At 45.1% G+C, this 23,417-nt stretch overlaps 2 pseudogenes; one reads left to right on the forward strand and one right to left on the reverse strand.

The window, feature by feature from the left end:
- LOC119333970 overlaps positions 1-2,714 on the reverse strand; it is a 3,351-nt pseudogene extending 637 nt beyond the window's left edge.
- A 967-nt stretch (positions 2,715-3,681) lies between these two features.
- LOC119334794 lies at positions 3,682-3,856 on the forward strand (annotated as a pseudogene).
- The last annotated feature ends 19,561 nt before the right edge of the window (positions 3,857-23,417 follow it).

Genomic DNA, 23,417 nt, shown 5'->3' on the forward strand with positions numbered 1-23,417 from the left:
CAGTTTAACAAAATGAGGAAAAGTATTCCCCCCAGGATTTTTGGTTTAATGTTTTGAAAAATACCATATGCGTTTTTCCTAAAAAGGCAAACATATTATTCTAGTATTGACTTAAAGAACACGATACAGTGTTCTAGTATTGACTTAAAGAACACGATACAATGTACTAACCATAATCTGTGTGAGCTCCACTGAATTGATCATAGGATGCATGGTGTATCGAAGAAAAGCAGTCAGATGTATCCACCCAAGTAAGCATAAGACAAATATGTTTTTTTGTGTGCTTACCATCCAATATCAATGCGTGGTGGGATGCCAGCTGAGAATGGATAGCCAATCAATCTGAGAACCCAGAAAGCATCTCCTGTTGTTCCGCCTTCGAAAGCATCCAACTGCGCGCCCAGTGCCAAGGCTATGCCTCGCATGATCTTCCTTGAAAGATCTGAAATAAAAAATGGCATGATAAACACTGTCAGATACGATCGATGAGCATAAAAGAATAAGTAATTCAGATAAGTGGACTTTGTAGAAGGCTTATATAGTTTTCCAGCAGCGTGTCAAAATTTGATGGATAATCTGGCCTGCATGGAAGATAAACTATTCAGCTCTTTAAAGCGTATTAAGTAGTAAAGGAGCATTTTTTTACATGGTGAACATACTGACATCAATAGGTGTCTAACAGTGTTACCTTCAGAAAAGCAGGCAGTGAACCGTTTTCTGAAAAAAATGTGACGACGGCTCTCTAAAATATACCTTCAGAGAAAAGAACAGAGAAGGGATCCTAAAGAAAAACAGAGAAGGGAAGTTGAAAACATACCACAAATTAGATTCTTCCATTGGTTTAGCATGATTACCATATCTGCCCGGTTCGATAGGCATGTAGCATTGCAAATTTTTTCTAAGGGTTTAGCTAAAAATGACAGAACAATTTAAAAAAGTATTACAAGAAATTGAGGGACAGATGAACTTACATGAATTGCTTCATGCATATTAGGTTTACCCTTGGTAACATTTTCTCCCACTCTGATACCCTCTGATGATAGACCACAAGAAAGTTCATTGCATATGTACTTATGTAGAGATATTCCAAGGACCAACCAACTAGCTACAAGAAGAGTTGGGTTTTTATTCAGATATCACACCTATAATCACTCTGAGGTGTCATTTTGATCTTCAATTTTTCCTCGTGAGGGAGCTGAAAGAACTTCTGTGTGACGTCCCTGACTTCCATCATTAGCGACTCATCCCATGGCCTTTCTGTTAATAATGGACATCCGGTCTGCTGAGTTCTTTGAGGGTGGAGAATGTCTGAATAATAACTCGTGAATTCAGAGAAGACTGCAGCAACCTATGTTCTGAATAACTCATGAACGCACTTGCAGAATTGCTCTTTCAGAAAGGATGGTGGAACTGAGCCCGGATTCCGCCCGCTACTGACAACAGCGCTCGGCCGTGACCCGTGATGGTTAAAGCATCTCCAGCCGTTGGCCCCCAAGGAGGCACTAAAAATCGCCCCTGGGGCGCACCAGCGCAAAACGCGCGCTGGGGGCGTGATGCCAGTCGCAGCGCCCACGAATTTTTGTGAAAATTAAAGTGAGGCACAAACATGGCGCAAATTCAACCATTTTCGGCGAGTTCATACATATTTCGGCAAGTTCAAACCAAATTCAACCAAACACGGCGAGAGTTTATACATATTTAAAATATTTTATAAAAAAGAAAAAAAAACACTACTAGGCCCGCCGTCTCCCTCGCCTCGCCGCTCGTCACCGTTCTACATGCCGAGGAGGCTACAGAACCGCGTGTAGTCGCCACCGTCATCGTCGTCGTCGTCGCCTCCGCCGCGGCCGCCATCCCTGCTGCAACCCTCCCCCGGTTGGCGCGGCGGGTTGGACGGTCCGGCGGCGTCCTCGTCGTCATCGCTGTCGAGGATCACGACGCCGTGCTCGTCCTCGCGCCCACGCTTGCGGGCGGCGATCTCCTCCAGGGCCCGACGCTGTCGGACCATCTCGTCGCGGAGGTAGTCGTCGCGCGCCCACCGTAGGGCGTCCTCGTCGGAGAAGCCGCGCCGAGCTAGCTCCTCGTACTCCGGGGGGAGGCTGGGCTCCGGTTTGGGTGCGACAAAGATGAGGCGGCCAGAGGCGGGGGTGGAGTCGGCGATGCGGACACCGGAGCGGCGGGTGCGCCGGCTGACAGGCGTGTCCTGGGGCTCCGGCTTGACGGGGCGGAGGCAGGGAGAGCCGGTCGACCGACCGGACGAGGAGGAGGACGCCCTAGGGTCCATGCGCCTCGGCGTCCACGAGCTCCCACAGCGGCGAGAGAAGGACGGGGGCTCGGGGTACTCCAGCCTCGGCGTGTTGCCGCCCTCGATGTACTCGAGGACGGCCTCCAGCGTTGGTGGCTTCGAGCTGCTCGGCGTGACGGCGGCGGAAGTACGGCTCCCAGAGCGGACTGTCGGGGACGTAGCGCGGCCCCTCCCTCGCCGCCCGCGGCAGGGAGGCGCGGATACGTGCGATCTCCGCACGCCGTGCCACCCCGGTGGGCGGTGGTGGCACCGGGACCCCGCCGGCGCTGATTCTCCACGCTCCGGGCACCCGCATGTCCAGCAGGACCGGGTACTCGGCCTCGAAGAGGAGCCATGCTTCGTCCTCATGAAGGTGGTGGCGGCTGAAGCCGTTCGCCGCTGCGCCGTCGCCTGGGAATCGTTCGGCCATTTATTTGAACTGGGACGGCGAGGGGAGAGGGAGGAAGGGGAGAGAGGGTGCGTCAGCGGTGGAGACTCTGTGCGTGCCACCGGCGCGCTGGGGGTCGGCTTATATAGGTGGAGGTGCCGCGAGCATGCGTGGCCTCCGCGTCTACACGTGGCATGCGCAGGGACACGCGTCGTCACGCCTTCACTGCGCCGCCCGTGAGGCATCAACGGTGGAGGCTAACCGGCGCGGCAGCGTGCGGCAGCTTTGGCATTGATTCGCCGCGGGAAACGAGGCGATGAGGACGATGAAGCGGCGAGAAGCGAGACGAGTCGCTGGCAAGGAGGGGCCGTGGCTTTTTCGCGCCAAAAACGATTCGCCCAGTGCCCCCGAGCAGCCCCCAGCACGCCGGATTTGGGTTGGGTCCGCCGGCGCCAATTTCAGTCCGAGCCGACGAAAATTGGGTCCTTGGGGCGTGACTGGGCCGATTTTTTAGCACCGACGGCCGAAAAGTCGTCTAGGGGGTCTTGTTGAGGGCGCGGCTGAAGATGCTCTTAGCTGTAGATATATATAGCTCCAGGCGTGTGCACGCGGCTGATTCTCGGCAGACTGCCCCTCGAGCCGTGGCGTTCGCCAGCGCTGTGATCGCAAAACAGCGGCGCGAGCAACTCATTAGCCAGCGCTGTGATCGTAAAATAGGCCTTGCAAAAGGCCTTCTATGTTTAGGCCCACGCAAGAGGCTGGCTTGGTGGCATTGCACCGTCAGGCGCGAGCAGTTCGTTTAGTACCACCTCGCTAGGCGAGGAGAGGACAGGAGGTAGGAGGGGACTATATTTCGGTGCCTTAAGGCACCTGCGTTTGTATCTATGACATGTGGGCCCAACAAGTGGCTAGCCCACATGTCAGTGACCCAAAGGCAGGTGCCTTTAAGGCACCAAAGCTGCGTCCGGTAGGAGGTGATAAATAGAGGGGTAGGGCAGCGATTCAACTCATATCTTTCTCGGCTTTTTGGCTAAGATCAAGTGTAGTATCTGTTCTTATCAGTTTAATATTTGATATGTGAATCATGTGCCCACAATGATATTAAATTTATTTTTTATGGGAGAGAGACCACCACAATGGCTTGCCATTTGGTCCCTCGGGTGTTGCCCATCAACTTAAAATTTTCATTTCTTGAGATGGGATGCTTGTAATTAGATCAAGGCCAGAGGCCCTCAGATTAGCCTTATCCCTTCGCACAAAAGCCAACTCTCTCCTTCTTCCTCACGCACGCATTCCTCATCAGAAGAAAAAAGGGGGGTATCCCTTCGCACAAAAGTCAATTCTCTCCTTCCTCACGCACACAATCCTCGTCAGAAGAAAAAAGGGGAGCGCCGCATGCAGCCCGCATGCACCCACGCCTCCGGTCAATCCCCGACCACCTGCCCCACCCCCACCATGCAGGTCACCGCCCTCGCCGCGGGTCGGAGTTTGCCGTCGCCGTGTCTCTAAAGGAAATATGCCCTAGAGGCAATAATAAAATTATTATTTATTTTCTTATATCATGATAAATGTTTATTATTCATGCTAGAATTGTATTAACCGGAAACATAATACATGTGTGAATACATAGACAAACAGAGTGTCACTAGTATGCCCCTACTTGACTAGCTCGTTGATCAAAGATGGTTATGTTTCCTAACCATAGGCATGAGTTGTCATTTGATTAACGGGATCACATCATTAGGAGAATGATGTGATTGACTTGACCCATTCCGTTAGCTTAGCACTTGATCGTTTAGTTTGTTGCTATTGCTTTCTTCATGACTTATACATGTTCCTATGACTATGAGATTATGCAACTCCCATTTACCGGAGGAACACTTTGTGTGCTACCAAACGTCACAACGTAACTGGGTGATTATAAAGGTGCTCTACAGGTGTCTCCGAAGGTACTTGTTGGGTTGGCGTATTTCGAGATTAGGATTTGTCACTCCGATTGTTGGAGAGGTATCTCTGGGCCCTCTCGGTAATGCACATCACCTAAGCCTTGCAAGCATTGCAACTAATGAGTTAGTTGCGAGATGATGTATTACGGAACGAGTAAAGAGACTTGCCGATAACGAGATTGAACTAGGTATTGAGATGCCGACGATCGAATCTCGGGCAAGTAACATACCGATGACAAAGGGAACAACGTATGTTGTTATGCGGTCTGACCGATAAGGATCTTCGTAGAATATGTAGGAGCCAATATGAGCATCCAGGTTCCGCTATTGGTTGTTGACCAGAGACGTGTCTCGGTCATGTCTACATAGTTCTCGAACCCGTAGGGTCTGCACGCTTAACGCTACGATGACAGTTATATTATGAGTTTATATGTTTTGATGTACCGAAGGACTTCGGAGTCCCGGATGAGATCGGGGACATGACGAGGAGTCTCGAAATGGTCGAGACGTAAAGATTGATATATTGGACGACTATATTCGGACTTCGGAAAGGTTCCGAGTGATTCGGGTATTTTTCGGAGTACTGGAGAGTAACGGGAATTCGCCGAGGAGTATATCGGACCTTATTGGGCCATACGGGAATAGAGGAGATAGGCCAAAAGGAAGGAGGCCTCCGCCCCCCTTCTGGTCTGAATTGGACAAGGGGTGCAGCCCCCTTTCTTCTCCCTCTCCTCCTCTTTCCTTCTCTCCTACTCCAACTAGGAAAGGAGGAGTCCCCCTTGGCGCGCCCTTCTCCTAGGCCGGCCGCCTCCCCCTTGCTCCTTTATATACAGGGGCAGGGGGCACCTCTAGACACACAAGTTGATCAAGTTGATCATATTTTAGCCGTGTGCGGTGCCCCCCTCCACCATAGTCCACCTCGATAATACTGTAGCGGTGCTTAGGCGAAGCCCTGCGTTGGTAGAATATCAACATCGTCAACACACCGTCGTGCTGACGAAACTCCCCCTCAACACTCGGCTGGATCGGAGTTAGAGGGACGCCATCGGGCTGAACGTGTGCTGAACTCGGAGGTGCCGTGCGTTCGGTACTTGATCGGTCGGATCATGAAGATGTACGACTACATCAACCGCGTTGTGCTAACGCTTCCGCTTTCGGTCTACGAGGGTACGTGGACAACACTCTCCCCTCTTGTTGCTATGCATCACCAACCGAGGGTACGTGTGCGTAGGAATTTTTTTGAAATTACTACGTTCCCCAACAGTGGCATCCGAGCCATGTTTTATGCGTTGATGTTATTTGCACGAGTAGAACACAAGTGAGTTGTGGGCGATATAAGTCATACTGCTTACCAGCATGTCATACTTTGGTTCGGCGGTATTGTTGGATGAAGCGGCCCGGACCGACATTACGCGTACACTTACGCGAGACTGGTTCTACCGACGGGCTTTGCACACAGGTGGCTGGCGGGTGTCAGTTTCTCCAACTTTAGTTGAACCGAGTGTGGCTACGCCCGGTCCTTGCGAAGGTTAAAACAGCACCAACTTGACAAACTATCGTTGTGGTTTTGATGCGTAGGTAAGAACGGTTCTTGCTAAGCCCATAGCAGCCACGTAAAACTTGCAACAACAAAGTAGAGGACGTCTAACTTGTTTTTGCAGGGCATGTTGTGATGTGATATGGTCAAGACATGATGCTAAATTTTATTGTATGAGATGATCATGTTTTGTAACCGAGTTATCGACAACTGGCCGGAGCCATATGGTTGTCGCTTTATTGTATGCAATGCAATCGCCCTGTAATGCTTTACTTTATCACTAAACGGTAGCGATAGTCGTAGAAGCATAAGATTGGCGAGACGACAACGATGCTACGATGGAGATCAAGGTGTCGCGCCGGTGACGATGGTGATCATGACGGTGCTTCGGAGATGGAGATCACAAGCACAAGATGATGATGGCCATATCATATCACTTATATTGATTGCATGTGATGTTTATCTTTTATGCATCTTATCTTGCTTTGATTGACGGTAGCATCATAAGATGATCTCTCACTAAATTTCAAGATAAAAGTGTTCTCCCTGAGTATGCACCGTTGACAAAGTTCGTCGTGCCCAGACACCACGTGATGATCGGGTGTGATAAGCTCTACGTCCATCTACAACGGGTGCAAGCCAGTTTTGCACAAGCAGAATACTCGGGTTAAACTTGACGAGCCTAGCATATGCAGATATGGCCTCGGAACATTGAGAACGAAAGGTCGAGCGTGAATCATATAGTAGATATGATCAACATATTGATGTTCACCATTCAAAACTACTCCATTTCACGTGATGATCGGTTATGGTTTAGTTGATTTGGATCACGTGATCACTTAGAAGATTAGAGGGATGTCTTTCTAAGTGGGAGTTCTTAAGTAATATGATTAATTGAACTTTAATTTATCTTGAACTTAGTCCTGGTAGTATTAGCATATCTATGTTGTAGATCAAGAGCTCGCGTTATTGCTTCCCTATGTTTTATATGTGTTCCTCGAGAAAACTAAGTTGAAAGATGATAGTAGCAATGATGCAGACTGGGTCCGTGATATGAGGTTTATCCTCATTGCTGCATAGAAGAATTATGTCCTTGATGCACCGCTAGGTGACAAACCTATTGCAGGAGCAGATGCAGACGTTATGAATGTTTGGCTAGCTCAATATGATGACTACTTGATAGTTTAGTGCACCATGCTTAACGGCTTAGAATCGGGACTTCAAAGACGTTTTAAACGTCATGGACCATATGAGATGTTCTAGGAGTTGAAGTCAAATATTTCAAGAAAATATACCCGAGTTGAGAGATATGAAGTCTCCAACAAGTTCTATAGCTAAAAGATGGAGGAGAATAGCTCAAGCAGTGAGCATATGCTCAGATTGTCTGGGTACTACAATCGCTTGAATCAAGTGGGAGTTAATCTTACAGATAAGATAGTGATTGACAGAGTTCTCTAGTCACCATCACCAAGTTACTAGAACATCATGATGAACTATAGTATGCAAGGGATGACGAAAACGATTCCCGAGCTCTTCGTGATGTTGAAATCGACGAAGGTAGAAATTGTTGGGGAACGTAGTAATTTCAAAATTTTTCCTACGCACACGTAAGATCATGGTGATGCATAGCAACGAGGGGAGAGTGTGATCTACGTACCTTGTAGATCGACAACGGAAGCATTTGGTTGATGTAGTCATACGTCTCCATGGCCCGACCGATCAAGCACCGAAACTACGGTACCTCCGAGTTCTAGCACACGTTCAGCTCGATGACGATCCCCGGACTCCTATCCAGCAAAGTGTCGGGGAAGAGTTCCGTCAGCACGACGGCGTGGTGACGATCTTGATGCACTACTGTCGCAGGGCTTCACCTAAGCACTGCTACAATATTATCGAGGACTATGGTGGAAGGGGGCACCGCACACGGCTAAGAATATGATCACGTGGATCAACTTGTGTCTCTCTGGGGTGCCCCTGCCTCTGTATATAAAGGTTCAAGGGGGGAGGCCGGCCGGCCATCATAGGGCGCGCCAGGAGGAGTCCTATTCCCTCCGGGAGTAGGACTTCTCCCCCAATCCTAGTTGGAATAGGATTCGCGAGGTGGAAAAGAGAGAGAGAGAAAGGAGGGGGGCGCCGGCCCCCTCTCTCCTTGTCCTATTCGGACTAGGGGGGAGGGGCGCGTGGCTCAGCCCTGGCCGCCTCTTCTCTTCTTCCACTAGGGCCCACTAAGGCCCATATAGCTCCCAGGGGGTTCCGATAACCTCCCGGTACTCCGGTAAAATCCCGATTTCACCCGGAACACTTCCGATATCCAAACATAGGCTTCCAATATATAAATCTTTATGTATCGACCATTTCGAGACTCCTCGTCATGTCCGTGATCACATCCGGGACTCCGAACAACCTTCGGTACATCAAAATGCATAAACTCATAATATAACTGTCATCATAACCTTAAGCGTGCGGACCCTACGGGTTCGAGAACAATGTAGACATGACCGAGACATGTCTCCGGTCAATAACCAATAGTGGAACCTGGATGCTCATATTGGCTCCTACATATTCTACGAAGATCTTTATCGGTCAGACCGCATAACAACATACGTTGTTCCCTTTATCATCGGTATGTTACTTACCCGAGATTCGATCGTTGGTATCTCAATACCTAGTTCAATCTCGTTACCGGCAAGTCTCTTTACTCGTTCTGTAATACATCATCCCGCAACTAACTCATTGGTTGCAATGCTTGCAATGCTTTAAGTGATATGCATTACCGAGAGGGCCCAGAGATACCTCTCCGACAATCAGAGTGACAAATCCTAATCTCGAAATACGCCAACCCAACATGTACCTTTGGAGACACCTGTAGAGCTCCTTTATAATCACCCAGTTACGTTGTGACATTTGGTAGCACACAAAGTGTTCCTCTGGTAAACGGGAGTTGCATAATCTCATAATCATAGGAACATGTATATGTCATGAAGAAAGCAATAGCAACATACTAAACGATCGGGTGCTAAGCTACTGGAATGGGTCATGTCAATCAAATCATTCACTTAATGATGTGATCCCGTTAATCAAATAACAACTCCTTGTTCATGGTTAGGAAACATAACCATCTTTGATTAACGAGCTACTCAAGTAGAGGCATACTAGTGACACTCTGTTTGTCTATGTATTCACACATGTATTATGTTTCCGGTTAATACAATTCTAGCATGAATAATAAACATTTATCATGATATAAGGAAATAAATAATAACTTTATTATTGCCTCTAGGGCATATTTCCTTCAGTCTCCCACTTGCACTAGAGTCAATAATCTAGATTACACAGTAATGATTCTAACACCCATGGAGCCTTGGTGCTGATCATGTTTTGCTCGTGGAAGAGGCTTAGTCAATGGGTCTGCAACATTCAGATCCGTATGTATCTTGCAAATCTCTATGTCTCCCACCTGGACTAGATCCCGGATGGAATTGAAGCGTCTCTTGATGTGCTTGGTTCTCTTGTGAAATTTGGATTCCTTTGCCAAGGCAATTGCACCAGTATTGTCACAAAAGATTTTCATTGGACCCGATGCACTAGGTATGACACCTAGATCGGATATGAACTCCTTCATTTGCTGCTTCCGAAGCAGCTATGTATTCCTCTTCACACGTAGATCCCGCCATGACGCTTTGTTTAGAACTGCACCAACTGACAGCTCCACCGTTTAATGTAAACACGTATCCGGTTTGCGATTTAGAATCGTCCGGATCAGTGTCAAAGCTTGCATCAACGTAACCGTTTATGATGAGCTCTTTGTCACCTCCATATACGAGAAACATATCCTTAGTCCTTTTCAGGTACTTCAGGATGTTGTTGACCGCTGTCCAGTGATCCACTCCTGGATTACTTTGGTACCTCCCTGCTAGACTTATAGCAAGGCACACATCAGGTCTGGTACACAGCATTGCATACATGATAGAGCCTATGGCTGAAGCATAGGGAACATCTTTCATATTCTCTCTATCTTCTGCAGTGGTCGGGCATTGAGTCTTACTCAACTTCACACCTTGTAACACAGGCAAGAACCCTTTCTTTGCTTGATCCATTTTGAACTTCTTCAAAACTTTGTCAAGGTATGTGCTTTGTGAAAGTCCAATTAAGCGTCTTGATCTATCTCTATAGACCTTAATGCCTAATATGTAAGCAGCTTCACCGAGGTCTTTCATTGAAAAACTCTTATTCAAGTATCCCTTTATGCTATCCAGAAATTCTATATCATTTCCAATTAGTAATATGTCATCTACATATAATATCAGAAATGGTATAGAGCTCGCACTCACTTTCTTGTAAATACAGGCTTCTCCAAAAGTCTGTATAAAACCAAATGCTTTGATCACACTATCAAAGCGTTTATTCCAACTCCGAGAGGCTTGCACCAGTCCATAAATGGATCGCTGGAGCTTGCACACTTTGTTAGCTCCCTTTGGATCGACAAAACCTTCTGGTTGCATCATATACAACTCTTCTTCCAGAAATCCATTCAGGAATGCAGTTTTGACATCCATCTGCCAAATTTCATAATCATAAAATGCGGCAATTGCTAACATGATTCGGACAGACTTAAGCATCGCTACGGGTGAGAAGGTCTCATCGTAGTCAATAGCTTGAACTTGCCGAAAACCTTTTGCGACAAGTCGAGCTTTGTAGATAGTAATATTACCGTCAGCATCTGTCTTCTTCTTGAAGATCCATTTATTCTCAATTGCTTGCCGATCATCGGGCAAGTCAACCAAAGTCCATACTTTGTTCTCATACATGGATCCCATCTCAGATTTCATGGCTTCAAGCCATTTTGCGGAATCTGGGCTCACTACCGCTTCTTCATAGTTCGTAGGTTCATCATGATCTAGTAGCATGACTTGCAGAACAGGATTACCATACCACTCTGGCGCGGATCTTACCCTGGTTGATCTACGAGGTTCAGTAGTATCTTGTTCTGAAGTTTCATGATCATCATCATTAGCTTCCTCACTAACTGGTGTAGGTGTCACAAACAGTTTTCTGTGATGCACTACTTTCCAATAAGGGAGCAGGTACAGTTACCTCATCAAGTTCTACTTTCCTCCCACTCACTTCTTTCGAGAAACTCCTTCTCTAGAAAGTTTCTGAACTTAGCAACAAAAGTCTTGCCTTCGGATTTGTGATAGAAGGTGTATCCAATAGTCTCCTTTGGATATCCTATGAAGACACATTTCTCCGATTTGGGTTCGAGCTTATCAGGTTGAAGCTTTTTCACATAAGCATCGCAGCCCCAAACTTTCAGAAACGACAACTTTGGTTTCTTGCCAAACCACAGTTCATAAGGCGTCGTCTCAACGGATTTTGATGGTGCCCTATTTAACGTGAATGCAGCCGTCTCTAGAGCGTATCCCCAAAATGATAGCGGTAAATCAGTAAGAGACATCATAGATCGCACCATATCTAGTAAAGTACGATTACGACGTTCGGACACACCATTACGCTATGGTGTTCCGGGTGGCGTGAGTTGCGAAACTATTCCACAATTTTTCAAATGTACACCAAACTCGTAACTCAAATATTCTCCTCCACGATCAGATCGTAGGAATTTTATTTTCTTGTTACGATGATTTTCTACTTCACTCCGAAATTCTTTGAACTTTTCAAAAGTTTCAGACTTGTGTTTCATTAAGTAGATATACCCATATCTGCTTAAGTCATCTGTGAAGGTGAGAAAATAATGATATCCGCCACGAGCCTCAATATTCATCGGACCACATACATCTGTATGTATGATTTCCAACAAATCTGTTGCTCTCTCCATAGTACCGGAGAACGGTGTTTTAGTCATCTTGCCCATGAGGCATGGTTCGCAAGCACCAAGTGATTCATAGTCAAGTGGTTCCAAAGGTCCATCAGTATGGAGTTTCTTCATGCGCTTTACACCGATATGACCTAAACGGCAGTGCCACAAATAGGTTGCACTATCATTATCAAGTCTGCATCTTTTGGCTTCAACATTATGAATATGTGTGTTACTACTATCGAGATTCAATAAGAATAGACCACTCTTCAAGGGTGCATGACCATAAAAGATATTACTCATATAAATAGAACAACCATTATTCTCCGATTTAAATGAATAACCGTCTCGCATAAAACAAGATCCAGATATAATGTTCATGCTTAACGCTGGCACCAAATAACAATTATTTAGGTCTAATATTAATCCCGAAGGTAGATGTAGAGGTAGCGTGCCGACTGCGATCACATCGACTTTGGAACCGTTTCCCACGCGCATCGTCACCTCGTGCTTAGCCATTCTTCGCTTAATCCATAGTCCCTGTTTCGAGTTGCAAATATTAGCAACAGAACCAGTATCAAATACCCAGGTGCTACTGCGAGCATTAGTAAGGTACACACATACCTTTGTTCACCTTGCCATCCTTCTTATCCGCCAAACTTGGGGCAGTTCCGCTTCCAGTGACCAGTCTGCTTGCAGTAGAAGCACTCAGTTTCAGGCTTAGGTACAGGTTTGGGTTTCTTCACTTGAGTAGCAACTTGCTTGCTGTTCTTTTTGAAGTTCCCCTTCTTCTTCCCTTTGCCCTTTTTCTTGAAACTAGTGGTCTTGTTGACCATCAACACTTGATGCTCCTTCTTGATTTCTACCTCCGCAGCTTTCAGCATCGCGAAGAGCTCGGGAATAGTCTTATTCATCCCTTGCATATTATAGTTCATCACGAAACTCTTGTAGCTTGGTGGCAGTGATTGGAGAATTCTGTCAATGACGCAATCATCTGGAAGATTAACTCCCAATTGAATCAAGTGATTATTATACCCAGACATTTTGAGTATATGCTCACTGACAGAACTGTTCTCCTCCATCTTACAGCTATAGAACTTATTGGAGACTTCATATCTCTTAATCCGGGCATTTTCTTGAAATATTAACTTCAACTCCTAGAACATCTCATATGCTCCATGACATTCAAAACGTCGTTGAAGTCCCGATTCTAAGCCGTAAAGCATGGCACACTGAACTATTGAGTAGTCATCAGCTTTGCTCTGCCAGACGTTCATAACATCCGGCGTTACTCCAGCAGCAGGCCTGGCACCCAGCGGTGCTTCCAGGACATAATTCTTCTGTGCAGCAATGAGGATAATCCTCAAGTTACGGACCCAGTCCATGTAATTGCTACCATCATATTTCAACTTTGCTTTCTCAAGGAACGCATTAAAATTCAACGGAACAACAGCACGAGCCATCTATCGACAATCAAGCATAAACAAGCAAGATACTTATCAGGTACTAAGTTTCATGATAAATTTAAGTTCAGTTAATTTACTTAAAGAACTCCCACTTAGATAGACATCCCTCTAATCCTCTAAGTGATTACGTGATCCAAATCAACTAAACCATGTCCGATCATCATGTGAGATGGAGTAGTTTCATTGGTGAACATCACTATGTTGATCATATCTACTATATGATTCACGCTCGACCTTTCGGTCTCCGTGTTCCGAGGCCATATCTGTATATGCTTGGCTCGTCAAGTATAACCTGAGTATTCCGCGTGTGCAACTGTTTTGCACCCATTGTATTTGAACGTAGAGCCTATCACACCCGATGATCACCTGGTGTCTCAGCACGAAGAACTTTCGCAACGGTGCATACTCAGGGAGAACACTTCTTGATAATTAGTGAGAGATCATCTTATAATGCTACCATCAATCAAAGCAAGATAAGATGCATAAAAGATAAACATCACATGCAATCAATATAAGTGATATGATATGGCCATCATCATCTTGTGCTTGTGATCTCCATCTCCGAAGCACCATCGTGATGACCATCGTCACCGGCGTTACACCTTGATCTCCATCGTAGCATCGTTGTCGTCTCGCCAAGCTTGTGCTTCCACGACTATCGCTACCACTTAGTGATAAAGTAAAGCATTACATCGCGATTGCATTGCATATAATAAAGCGACAACCATATGGCTCCTGCCAGTTGCCGATAACTCGGTTACAAAACATGATCATCTCATACAATAAAATTCAGCATCATGTCTTGACCATATCACATCACAACATGCCCTGCAAAAACAAGTTAGACGTCCTCTACTTTGTTGTTGCAAGTTTTACGTGGCTGCTACGGGCTTAAGCAAGAACTAATCTTACCTACACATCAAAACCACAACGATAGTTTGTCAAGTTGGTGCTGTTTTAACCTTCGCAAGGACCGGGCGTAACCACACTTGGTTCAACTAAAGTTGGAGAAACTGTCACCCGCAAGCCACCTATGTGCAAAGCACGTCGGGAGAACCGGTCTCGCGTAAGCGTACGCGTAATGTCGGTCTGGGCCGCTTCGTCCAACAATACTGCCGAACCAAAGTATGACATGCTGGTAAGCAGTATGACTTATATCGCCCACAACTCACTTGTGTTCTACTCGTGCATATAACATCAACATATAAAACCTAGGCTCGGATGCCACTGTTGGGGAACGTAGTAATTTCAAAAAAATTCCTACGCACACGCAAGATCATGGTGATGCATAGCAACGAGGGGAGAGTGTGATCTACATACCTTGTAGATCGAAAACGGAAGCGTTTGGTTGATGTAGTCGTACGTCTCCACGGCCCGACCGATCAAGCACTGAAACTACGGTACCTCCGAGTTCTAGCACACGTTCAGCTCGATGACGATCCCTGGAGTCCGATCCAGCAAAGTGTCGGGGAAGAGTTCTGTCAGCACGACGGCGTGGTGACGATCTTGATGCACTACTGTCGCAGGGCTTCGCCTAAGCACGGCTACAATATTATCGAGGACTATGGTGGAAGGGGGCACCGCACACGGCTAAGAATATGATCACGTGGATCAACTTGTGTCTCTCTGGGGTGCCCCTGCCTCTGTATATAAAGGTTCAAGGGGGGAGGCCGGCCGGCCATCATAGGGCGCGCCAGGAGGAGTCTTACTCCCTCCGGGAGTAGGACTTCTCCCCCAATCCTAGTTGGAATAGGATTCGCGAGGTGGAAAAGAGAGAGAGAGAGAGAAAGGAGGGGGCGCCGGCCCCCTCTCTCCTTGTCCTATTCGGACTAGGGGGGAGGGGCGCGTGGCCCAGCCCTGGCCGCCTCTTCTCTTCTTCCACTAGGGCCCACTAAGGCCCATATAGCTCCCGGGGGGTTCCTCTAACCTCCCGGTACTCCGGTAAAATCCCGATTTCACCCGGAACACTTCTGATATCCAAACATAGGCTTCCAATATATAAATCTTTATGTCTCGACCATTTCGAGACTCCTCGTCATGTCCGTGATCACATCTGGGACTCCGAACAACCTTCGGTACATCAGAATGCATAAACTCATAATATAACTGTCATCGTAACCTTAAGCGTGCGGACCCTACGGGTTCGAGAACAATGTAGACATGACCGAGACATGTCTCCGGTCAATAACCAATACCGGAACCTGGATGCTCATATTGGCTCCTACATATTCTACGAAGATCTTTATCGGTCAGACCGCATAACAACATACGTTGTTCCCTTTGTCATCGGTATGTTACTTACCCGAGATTCAATCGTCGGTATCTCAATACCTAGTTCAATCTCGTTACTGGCAAGTCTCTTTACTCGTTCTGTAATACATCATCCCGCAACTAACTCATTAGTTGCAATGCTTGCAAGGCTTTAAGTGATGTGCATTACCGAGAGGGCCCAGAGATACCTCTCCGACAATCGGAGTGACAAATCCTAATCTTGAAATACGCCAACCCAACATGTACCTTTGGAGACACCTGTAGAGCTCCTTTATAATCACCCAGTTACGTTGTGACGTTTGGTAGCACACAAAGTGTTCCTCTGGTAAACGGGAGTTGCATAATCTCATAGTCACAGGAACATGTATAAGTCATGAAGAAAGCAATAGCAACATACTAAATGATCGGGTGCTAAGCTAATGGAATGGGTCATGTCAATCATATCATTCACTTAATGATGTGATCCCGTTAATCAAATAACAACTCCTTGTTCATGGTTAGGAAACATAACCATCTTTGATTAACGAGCTAGTCAAGTAGAGGCATACTAGTGACACTCTGTTTGTCTATGTATTCACACATGTATTATGTTTCCGGTTAATACAATTCTAGCATGAATAATAAACATTTATCATGATATAAGGAAATAAATAATAACTTTATTATTGCCTCTAGGGCATATTTCCTTCAGAAATCAAGAAAGAGCATCAAGTTTTGATGATTGACAAGTACACTAGTTTCAAGAAAAGGGCAAAGGGAAAGAAAGGGAACTTCAAGTAGAATGACAAGCAAGTTGTCACTCCCGTGAAGAAGCCCAAAGCTGGACCAAAGCCTGAAACTGAGTACTTCTACTGCAAAGGAAATGATCACTGGAAGCGGAAATTCCCTGAATATTTGGTGGATAAGAAAGATGGCAAAGTGAACAAAGGGTATATTTGATATACAAGTTATTGATGTGTGCCTTACTAGTATTTATAGTAGTCCCTGAGTATTTGATACTTGTTCGGTTGCTAAAATTAGCAACTCGAAACAGGAGTTACAGAATGAACAGAGACTAGTTAAGGGTGAAGCGACGATGTGTGTTGGAATTGGTTCCAAGATTGATATGATCATCATCGCACACTCCCTATACTTTCGGGATTAGTGTTGAACCTAAATAAGTGTTATTTGGTGTTTACGTTGAGCATAAATATGATTTGATTATGTTTATTGCAATACGGTTATTCATTTAAGTTAGAGAACAATTGTTGTTCTGTTTACATGAATAGAACCTTCGATGTTCATACACACCAACAAAAATGGTTTGTTGAATCTCGATCATAGTGACACACATATTCATAATATCACTACTAGAAAAAGGGCTGCTAGTGGCGCACCTATTTTCGCTACTAATGGCGCACTACTGGTGCGCCACTAGCATCACGCCATTAGAATTTTTTTTCTAATGGCGCACCTGTGGTGCACCATTAGAATCGCACCACATAGAAGTGCGCCATTAGTAACAATTTTTTTCAAAATTTTTTTCCAGATTTTTTTTTAAATTTTTTTCAAAAATTTTCAATTTTTTTTCGCTTTTTTCTTAATCTCAGGTCATTATGTCTTAATCTCGGTTCAATATGCTTAATCCCAGGTCAAATCGCACTCCGTGGTCAAACTTCCCGAAAGGTCACCCATCCTCACACTACTCCAGCCCAAGCATGCTTAACTTTAGAGTTCTATCCAACCCCAGCAACAGCTCACTTCACAGACACTTGTTGATATATCTAGCATATCAATCCTATTATACCTTGTTGATGTCTAGGACTTTGTTCATGTTCATGACTATGATGAAATTTTGAAAAATATTTCAAACTTCCCGGTCATATTACGTATCATTTTTTGAAAAAAAAATTTAAAAAAATTTCAAAACCTTTTTTTGAATTTTTTGCCTCTAGATCTTGAAAGCCCCGTAACTTTTTTGTGTTAGGTTTTTGGGGATTTTGAAATGTTTAACGGGGTTCCCCCTGTTATGTTTCGGATGTAACTTTTTGAGTAGATGATTTTTCATATATAAAACTTTTTAATCTGAGTTCGTATGCAAAAGTTATGCCCATTTTACAAATTTCCAAAGAGATTTTGCAAATAAAGTCAAAATTTATATTTATAAATTTTTCCAACAACTAGACCACATATCACATGGCAAACTTATTTTCTTTTATTTTTTTGACATTTTTATCATTTTTTTATTTTTTTTAAAACTGAAAAGGCGGTCCACAGGGGGGGGTGCATTCGGTGGAAGCCGGGCAAACTAGTAATGGCGCACCGTGGGGTGGTGCGCCATTAGTAGTTAAACTAGTAATGGCGCACCACACCCACGATGCGCCATTAATAGTTTTGAAAAAAATATAAGAAAATTTGAATTTTTTTGAAAAAAACTTAGTAATGGCGCACCAGTGGACAGTACGCCATTACTAGTTAAAAACTAGTAATGGCGCACCGCGCAATGGCGCACCAGTGGACAGTACGCCATTACTAGTTAAAAACTAGTAATGGCGCACCGCACACCAGGTGCGCCATTAGTAATATATTACTAATAGCGTACCTGTATGTGGTGCGCCATTGCTATATTCTAATGGGGCACCACACACGTGCTGTGCCATTAGTGTCCATTTCATCTATAGCCGTTTTCCTAGTAGTGTATTCAAGTCAAAAAGATGCAAAGTTAATAATGATAGTGCAACTTATTTGTGGCACTGCCGTTTAGGTCATATTGGTGTAAAGCGCATGAAGAAAATCCATGCTGATGGGCTTTTGGAATCACTTGATTATGAATCAGTTGATGCTTGCGAACCATGCCTCATGGGCAAGATGACTAAGACTCCGTTCTCTGGAACAATGGAGCGAGCAACAGATTTGTTGGAAATCATACATACTGATGTATGTGGTCCGATGAATATTGAAGCTCATGACAGGTATCATTATTTTCTGATCTTCACAGATGATTTGAGCAGATATGAGTATATCTACTTGATGAAACAAAAGTCTGAAATATTTGAAAAGTTCATATAATTTCAGAGTGAAGTGGAAAATCATCGTAACAAGAAAATAAAGTTTCTACGATCTGATCGTGGAGGAGAATATTTGAGTTACAAGTTTGGCCTTCAGTTAAAACAATGTGAAATAGTTTCACTACTCATGCCACCTGGAACACCACAGTGTAATGGTGTATCCGAACGTCGTAACCGTAGTTTATTAGATATGGTGCAATCTATGATGTCTCTTACCGATTTACCACTATTGTTTTGGGGTTATCCATTAGAGACAGCTGCATTCACGTTAAATAGGGCACCATCTAAATCCGTTGAGACGACACAGTATGAACTATGGTTTGGCAAGAAACCAAAGTTGTCATTTCTTAAAGTTTGGAGTTGCAATGCTTATGTGAAAAAGTTTCATCTTGATAAGCTCAAACCCAAGTCGGAGAGGTGCATCTTCGTAGGATACCCAAAAGTAACTGTTGGGTACACCTTCTATCACAGATCTGAAGGCAAGATATTCTTTGCTGAGAATGGATCCTTTCTAGAGAAGGAGTTTCTCTCGAAAGAAGTGAGTGGGAGGGAAGTAGAACTTGATGAGGTAACTGTACCTGCTCCCTTATTGGAGAGTAGTTCATCACAGAAATATGTTCCTGTGACTACTACACCAATTAGTGAGGAAGCGAATGATGATGATCATGTAACTTCAGATCAAGTTACTACCGAACCTCGTAGGTAAACCAGAGTGATATCCGCACCAGAGTGGTACGGTAATCATGTTCTAGAGGTCATGTTACTTGACCATGACGAGCCTACGAACTATGAGGAAGCGATGATAAGCCCAGATTCCGCGAAATGGATTGAGGCCATGAAATCTGAGATGATATCCATGTATGAGAACAAAGTATGGACTTTGATTGACTTGCCCATTGATCGGCGAGCCATTGATATTAAATGGATCTTCAAGAGCAAGACGGACGCTGATAGTAGTGTCACTATCTACAAAGCTAGAATTGTCGCAAAAAAGGTTTTCGACTTGTTCAAGGTGTTGACTACGATGAGAGTTTCTCACTCATATATATGCTTAAGTCTGTCTGAATCATGTTAGCAATTGCCGCATTTTATGAAATCTGGCAAGTGGATAAACAAAACTGCATTGCTTAATGGATTTATTAAAGAAGAGTTGTATATGATGCAACCAGAAGGTTTTGTCAATCCTAAAGGTACTAACAAAATATGCAAGCTCCAATGATCCATCTATGGACTGGTGCAAGCATCTCGGAGTTGGAATATACGCTTTGATAAGTTGATCAAAGCATATAGTTTTATACAGACTTGCGGTGAAGCCTGTATTTACAAGAAAGTGAGTGGGAGAATTACAGCATTTCTGATAAGTATATGTGAATGACATATTATTGATCGGAGATAATGTAGAATTATTCTGCAAATCATAAAGGAATGTTTGAAAGGAGCTTTTCAAAGAAAGACCTCGGTGAAGCTGCTTACATATTGAGCATCAAGATCTATAGAGATAGATCAAGACGCTTGATAAATGTTTCAATGAGTACATACCTTGACAAGATTTTGAAGTAGTTCAAAATGGAACAGTCAAAAAGGAGTTCTTGCCTGTGTTACAAGGTGTGAAGTTGAGTAAGACTCAAAACCCAACCACGGCAGAAGATAGAGAGAGAATGAAAGTCATTCCTTATGCCTCAACCATAGGTTCTATAAAGTATGCCATGCTGTGTACCAGACCTATTGTATACCCTGCCCTGAGTTTGGCAAGGGAGTACAATAGTGATCTAGGAGTAGATCACTGGACATTGGTCAAAATTATCCCTAGTGGAATAAGGATATGTTTCTCGATTATGGAGGTGACAAAAGGTTCGTCGTAAAGGGTTACGTCAATGCAAGTTTTGACACTGATCCAGATGACTCTAAGTCTCAATCTGGATACATATTGAAAGTGGGAGAAATTAGCTAGAGTAGCTCCGTGCAGAGCATTGTTGACATAGAAATTTGCAAAATACGTACAGATCTGAATGTGGCAGACCCGTTGACTAAACTTCTCTCACAAGCAAAACATGATCACACCTGAGTACTCTTTGGGTGTTAATCACATAGCGATGTGAACTAGATTATTGACTCTAGTAAACCCTTTGGGTGTTGGTCACATGTCAATGTGAACTATGGGTGTTAATCACATGGTGATGTGAACTATTGGTATTAAATCACATGGCGATGTGAACTAGATTATTGACTCTAGTGCAAGTGGGAGACTGAAGGAAATATGCCCTAGAGGCAATAATAAAATTATTATTTATTTCCTTATATCATGATAAATGTTTATTATTCATGCTAGAATTGTATTAACCGGAAACATAATACATGTGTGAATACATAGACAAACAGAGTGTCACTAGTATGCCTCTACTTGACTAGCTCGTTGATCAAAGATGGTTATGTTTCCTAACCATAGGCATGAGTTGTCATTTGATTAACGGGATCACATTATTAGGAGAATGATGTGATTGACTTGACCCATTCCGTTAGCTTAGCACTTGATCGTTTAGTTTGTTGCTATTGCTTTCTTCATGACTTATACATGTTCCTATGACTATGAGATTATGCAACTCCCGTTTACCGGAGGAACACTTTACGTGCTACCAAACGTCACAATATAACTAGGTGATTATAAAGGTGCTCTACAGGTGTCTCCGAAGGTACTTGTTGGATTGGCGTATTTCGAGATTAGGATTTGTCATTCTGATTGTCGGAGAGTTATCTCTGGGCCCTCTCGGTAATGCACATCACCTAAGCCTTGCAAGCATTGCAACTAATGAGTTAGTTGCGAGATGATGTATTACGGAACGAGTAAAGAGACTTGCTGGTAAAGAGATTGAACTAGGTATTGAGATGCCGACGATCGAATCTCGGGCAAGTAACATACCGATGACAAAGGGAACAACATATGTTGTTATGCGGTCTGACCGATAAAGATCTTCGTAGAATATGTAGGAGCCAATATGAGCATCCAGGTTCCGCTATTGGTTATTGACCGGAGATGTGTCTCGGTCATGTCTACATAGTTCTCGAACCCGTAGGGTCTGCACGCTTAACGCTACGATGACAGTTATATTATGAGTTTATATGTTTTGATGTACCAAAGGAGTTCGGAGTCCCGAATGAGATCGGGGACATGACGAGGAGTCTCGAAATGGTCGAGACGTAAAGATCGATATATTGGATGACTATATTCGGACTTCGGAAAGGTTCCGAGTGATTCGGGTATTTTTCGGAGTACCGGAGAGTTACGGGAATTCGCTGGGGAGTATATGGGCCTTATTCGGCCATACGGGAATAGAGTGAAGGGGAACATAGCAATAATTCAAAATTTTCTAAGTATCACCAAGATCAATCTATGGAGTCATCTAGCAACGAGGGAGGAGTGGATCTACATACCCTTGTAGATCGCGCGCGGAAGCGTTCAAGAGAACGGGGTTGATGGAGTCGTACTCTTCGTGATCCAAATCACCGATGATCCTAGCGCCGAACGGACGGCACCTCCGCGTTCAACACACGTACGGAGCAGCGACGTCTCCTCCTTCTTGATCCAGCAAGGGGGGAGGAGAGGTTGATGGAGATCCAGCAGCACGACGGCGTGGTGGAAGTAGCGGGATTCCAACAGGGCTTCGCCAAGAGCTGCGGGAGAAGGGAGATGTGTCATGGAAGGGAGAGGGAGGCGCCAGGGCTTAGGTGTTGCTGCCCTCCCTTCCCCCCACTATATATAGGGCCAAGGGAGAGGGGGGGGCGCAGCCTTGGCCCTTCCTCCAAGGAAGGGTGCGGCCAGGGAGGAGTCCATCCTCCCCAAGGCACCTCGGAGGTGCCTTCCCCCTTTAGGACTCTTCCTTTCCCTTATCTCTTGGCGCATGGGCCTCTTGGGGCTGGTGCCCTTGGCCCATACAGTCCAAGGCGCACCCCCTACAGCCCATGTGCCCCCCCCGGGGCAGGTGGCCCCACCCGGTGGACCCCCGGGACCCTTCCGGTGGTCCCGGTACAATACTGGTGACCCTGAAACTTGTCCCGATAGCTGAAATAGCACTTCCTATATATAATTCTTTACCTCCGGACCATTCCGGAACTCCTCGTGACATCCGGGATCTCATCCGGGACTCCGAACAACATTCGGGTTACCTCATACTAATATCTCTATAACCCTAGCGTCATCGAACCTTAAGTGTGTAGACCCTACGGGTTCGGGAGACATGCAGACATGACCGAGATGACTCTCCGGTCAATAACCATCAGCGGGAGCTGGATACCCATGTTGGCTCCCACATGCTCCACGATGATCTCATCGGATGAACCATGATGTCAAGGACTTAATCAATCCCGTATACAATTCCCTTTGTCTAGCGGTACGATACTTGCCCGAGATTCGATCGTCGGTATCCCGATACCTTGTTCAATCTCGTTACCGGCAAGTCTCTTTACTCGTTCCGTAACACATCATCCCGTGATCAACTCCTTGATCGCATTGTGCACATTATGATGATGTCCTACCGAGTGGGCCCAGAGATACCTCTCCGTTTACACGGAGTGACAAATCCCTGTCTCGATTCGTGCCAACCCAACAGACACTTTCGGAGATACCTGTAGTGTACCTTTATAGCAACCCAGTTACGTTGTGACGTTTGGC

Source organism: Triticum dicoccoides, chromosome 7A (assembly GCF_002162155.2).
Source record: "Triticum dicoccoides isolate Atlit2015 ecotype Zavitan chromosome 7A, WEW_v2.0, whole genome shotgun sequence".
NCBI lineage: Eukaryota > Viridiplantae > Streptophyta > Magnoliopsida > Poales > Poaceae > Triticum > Triticum dicoccoides.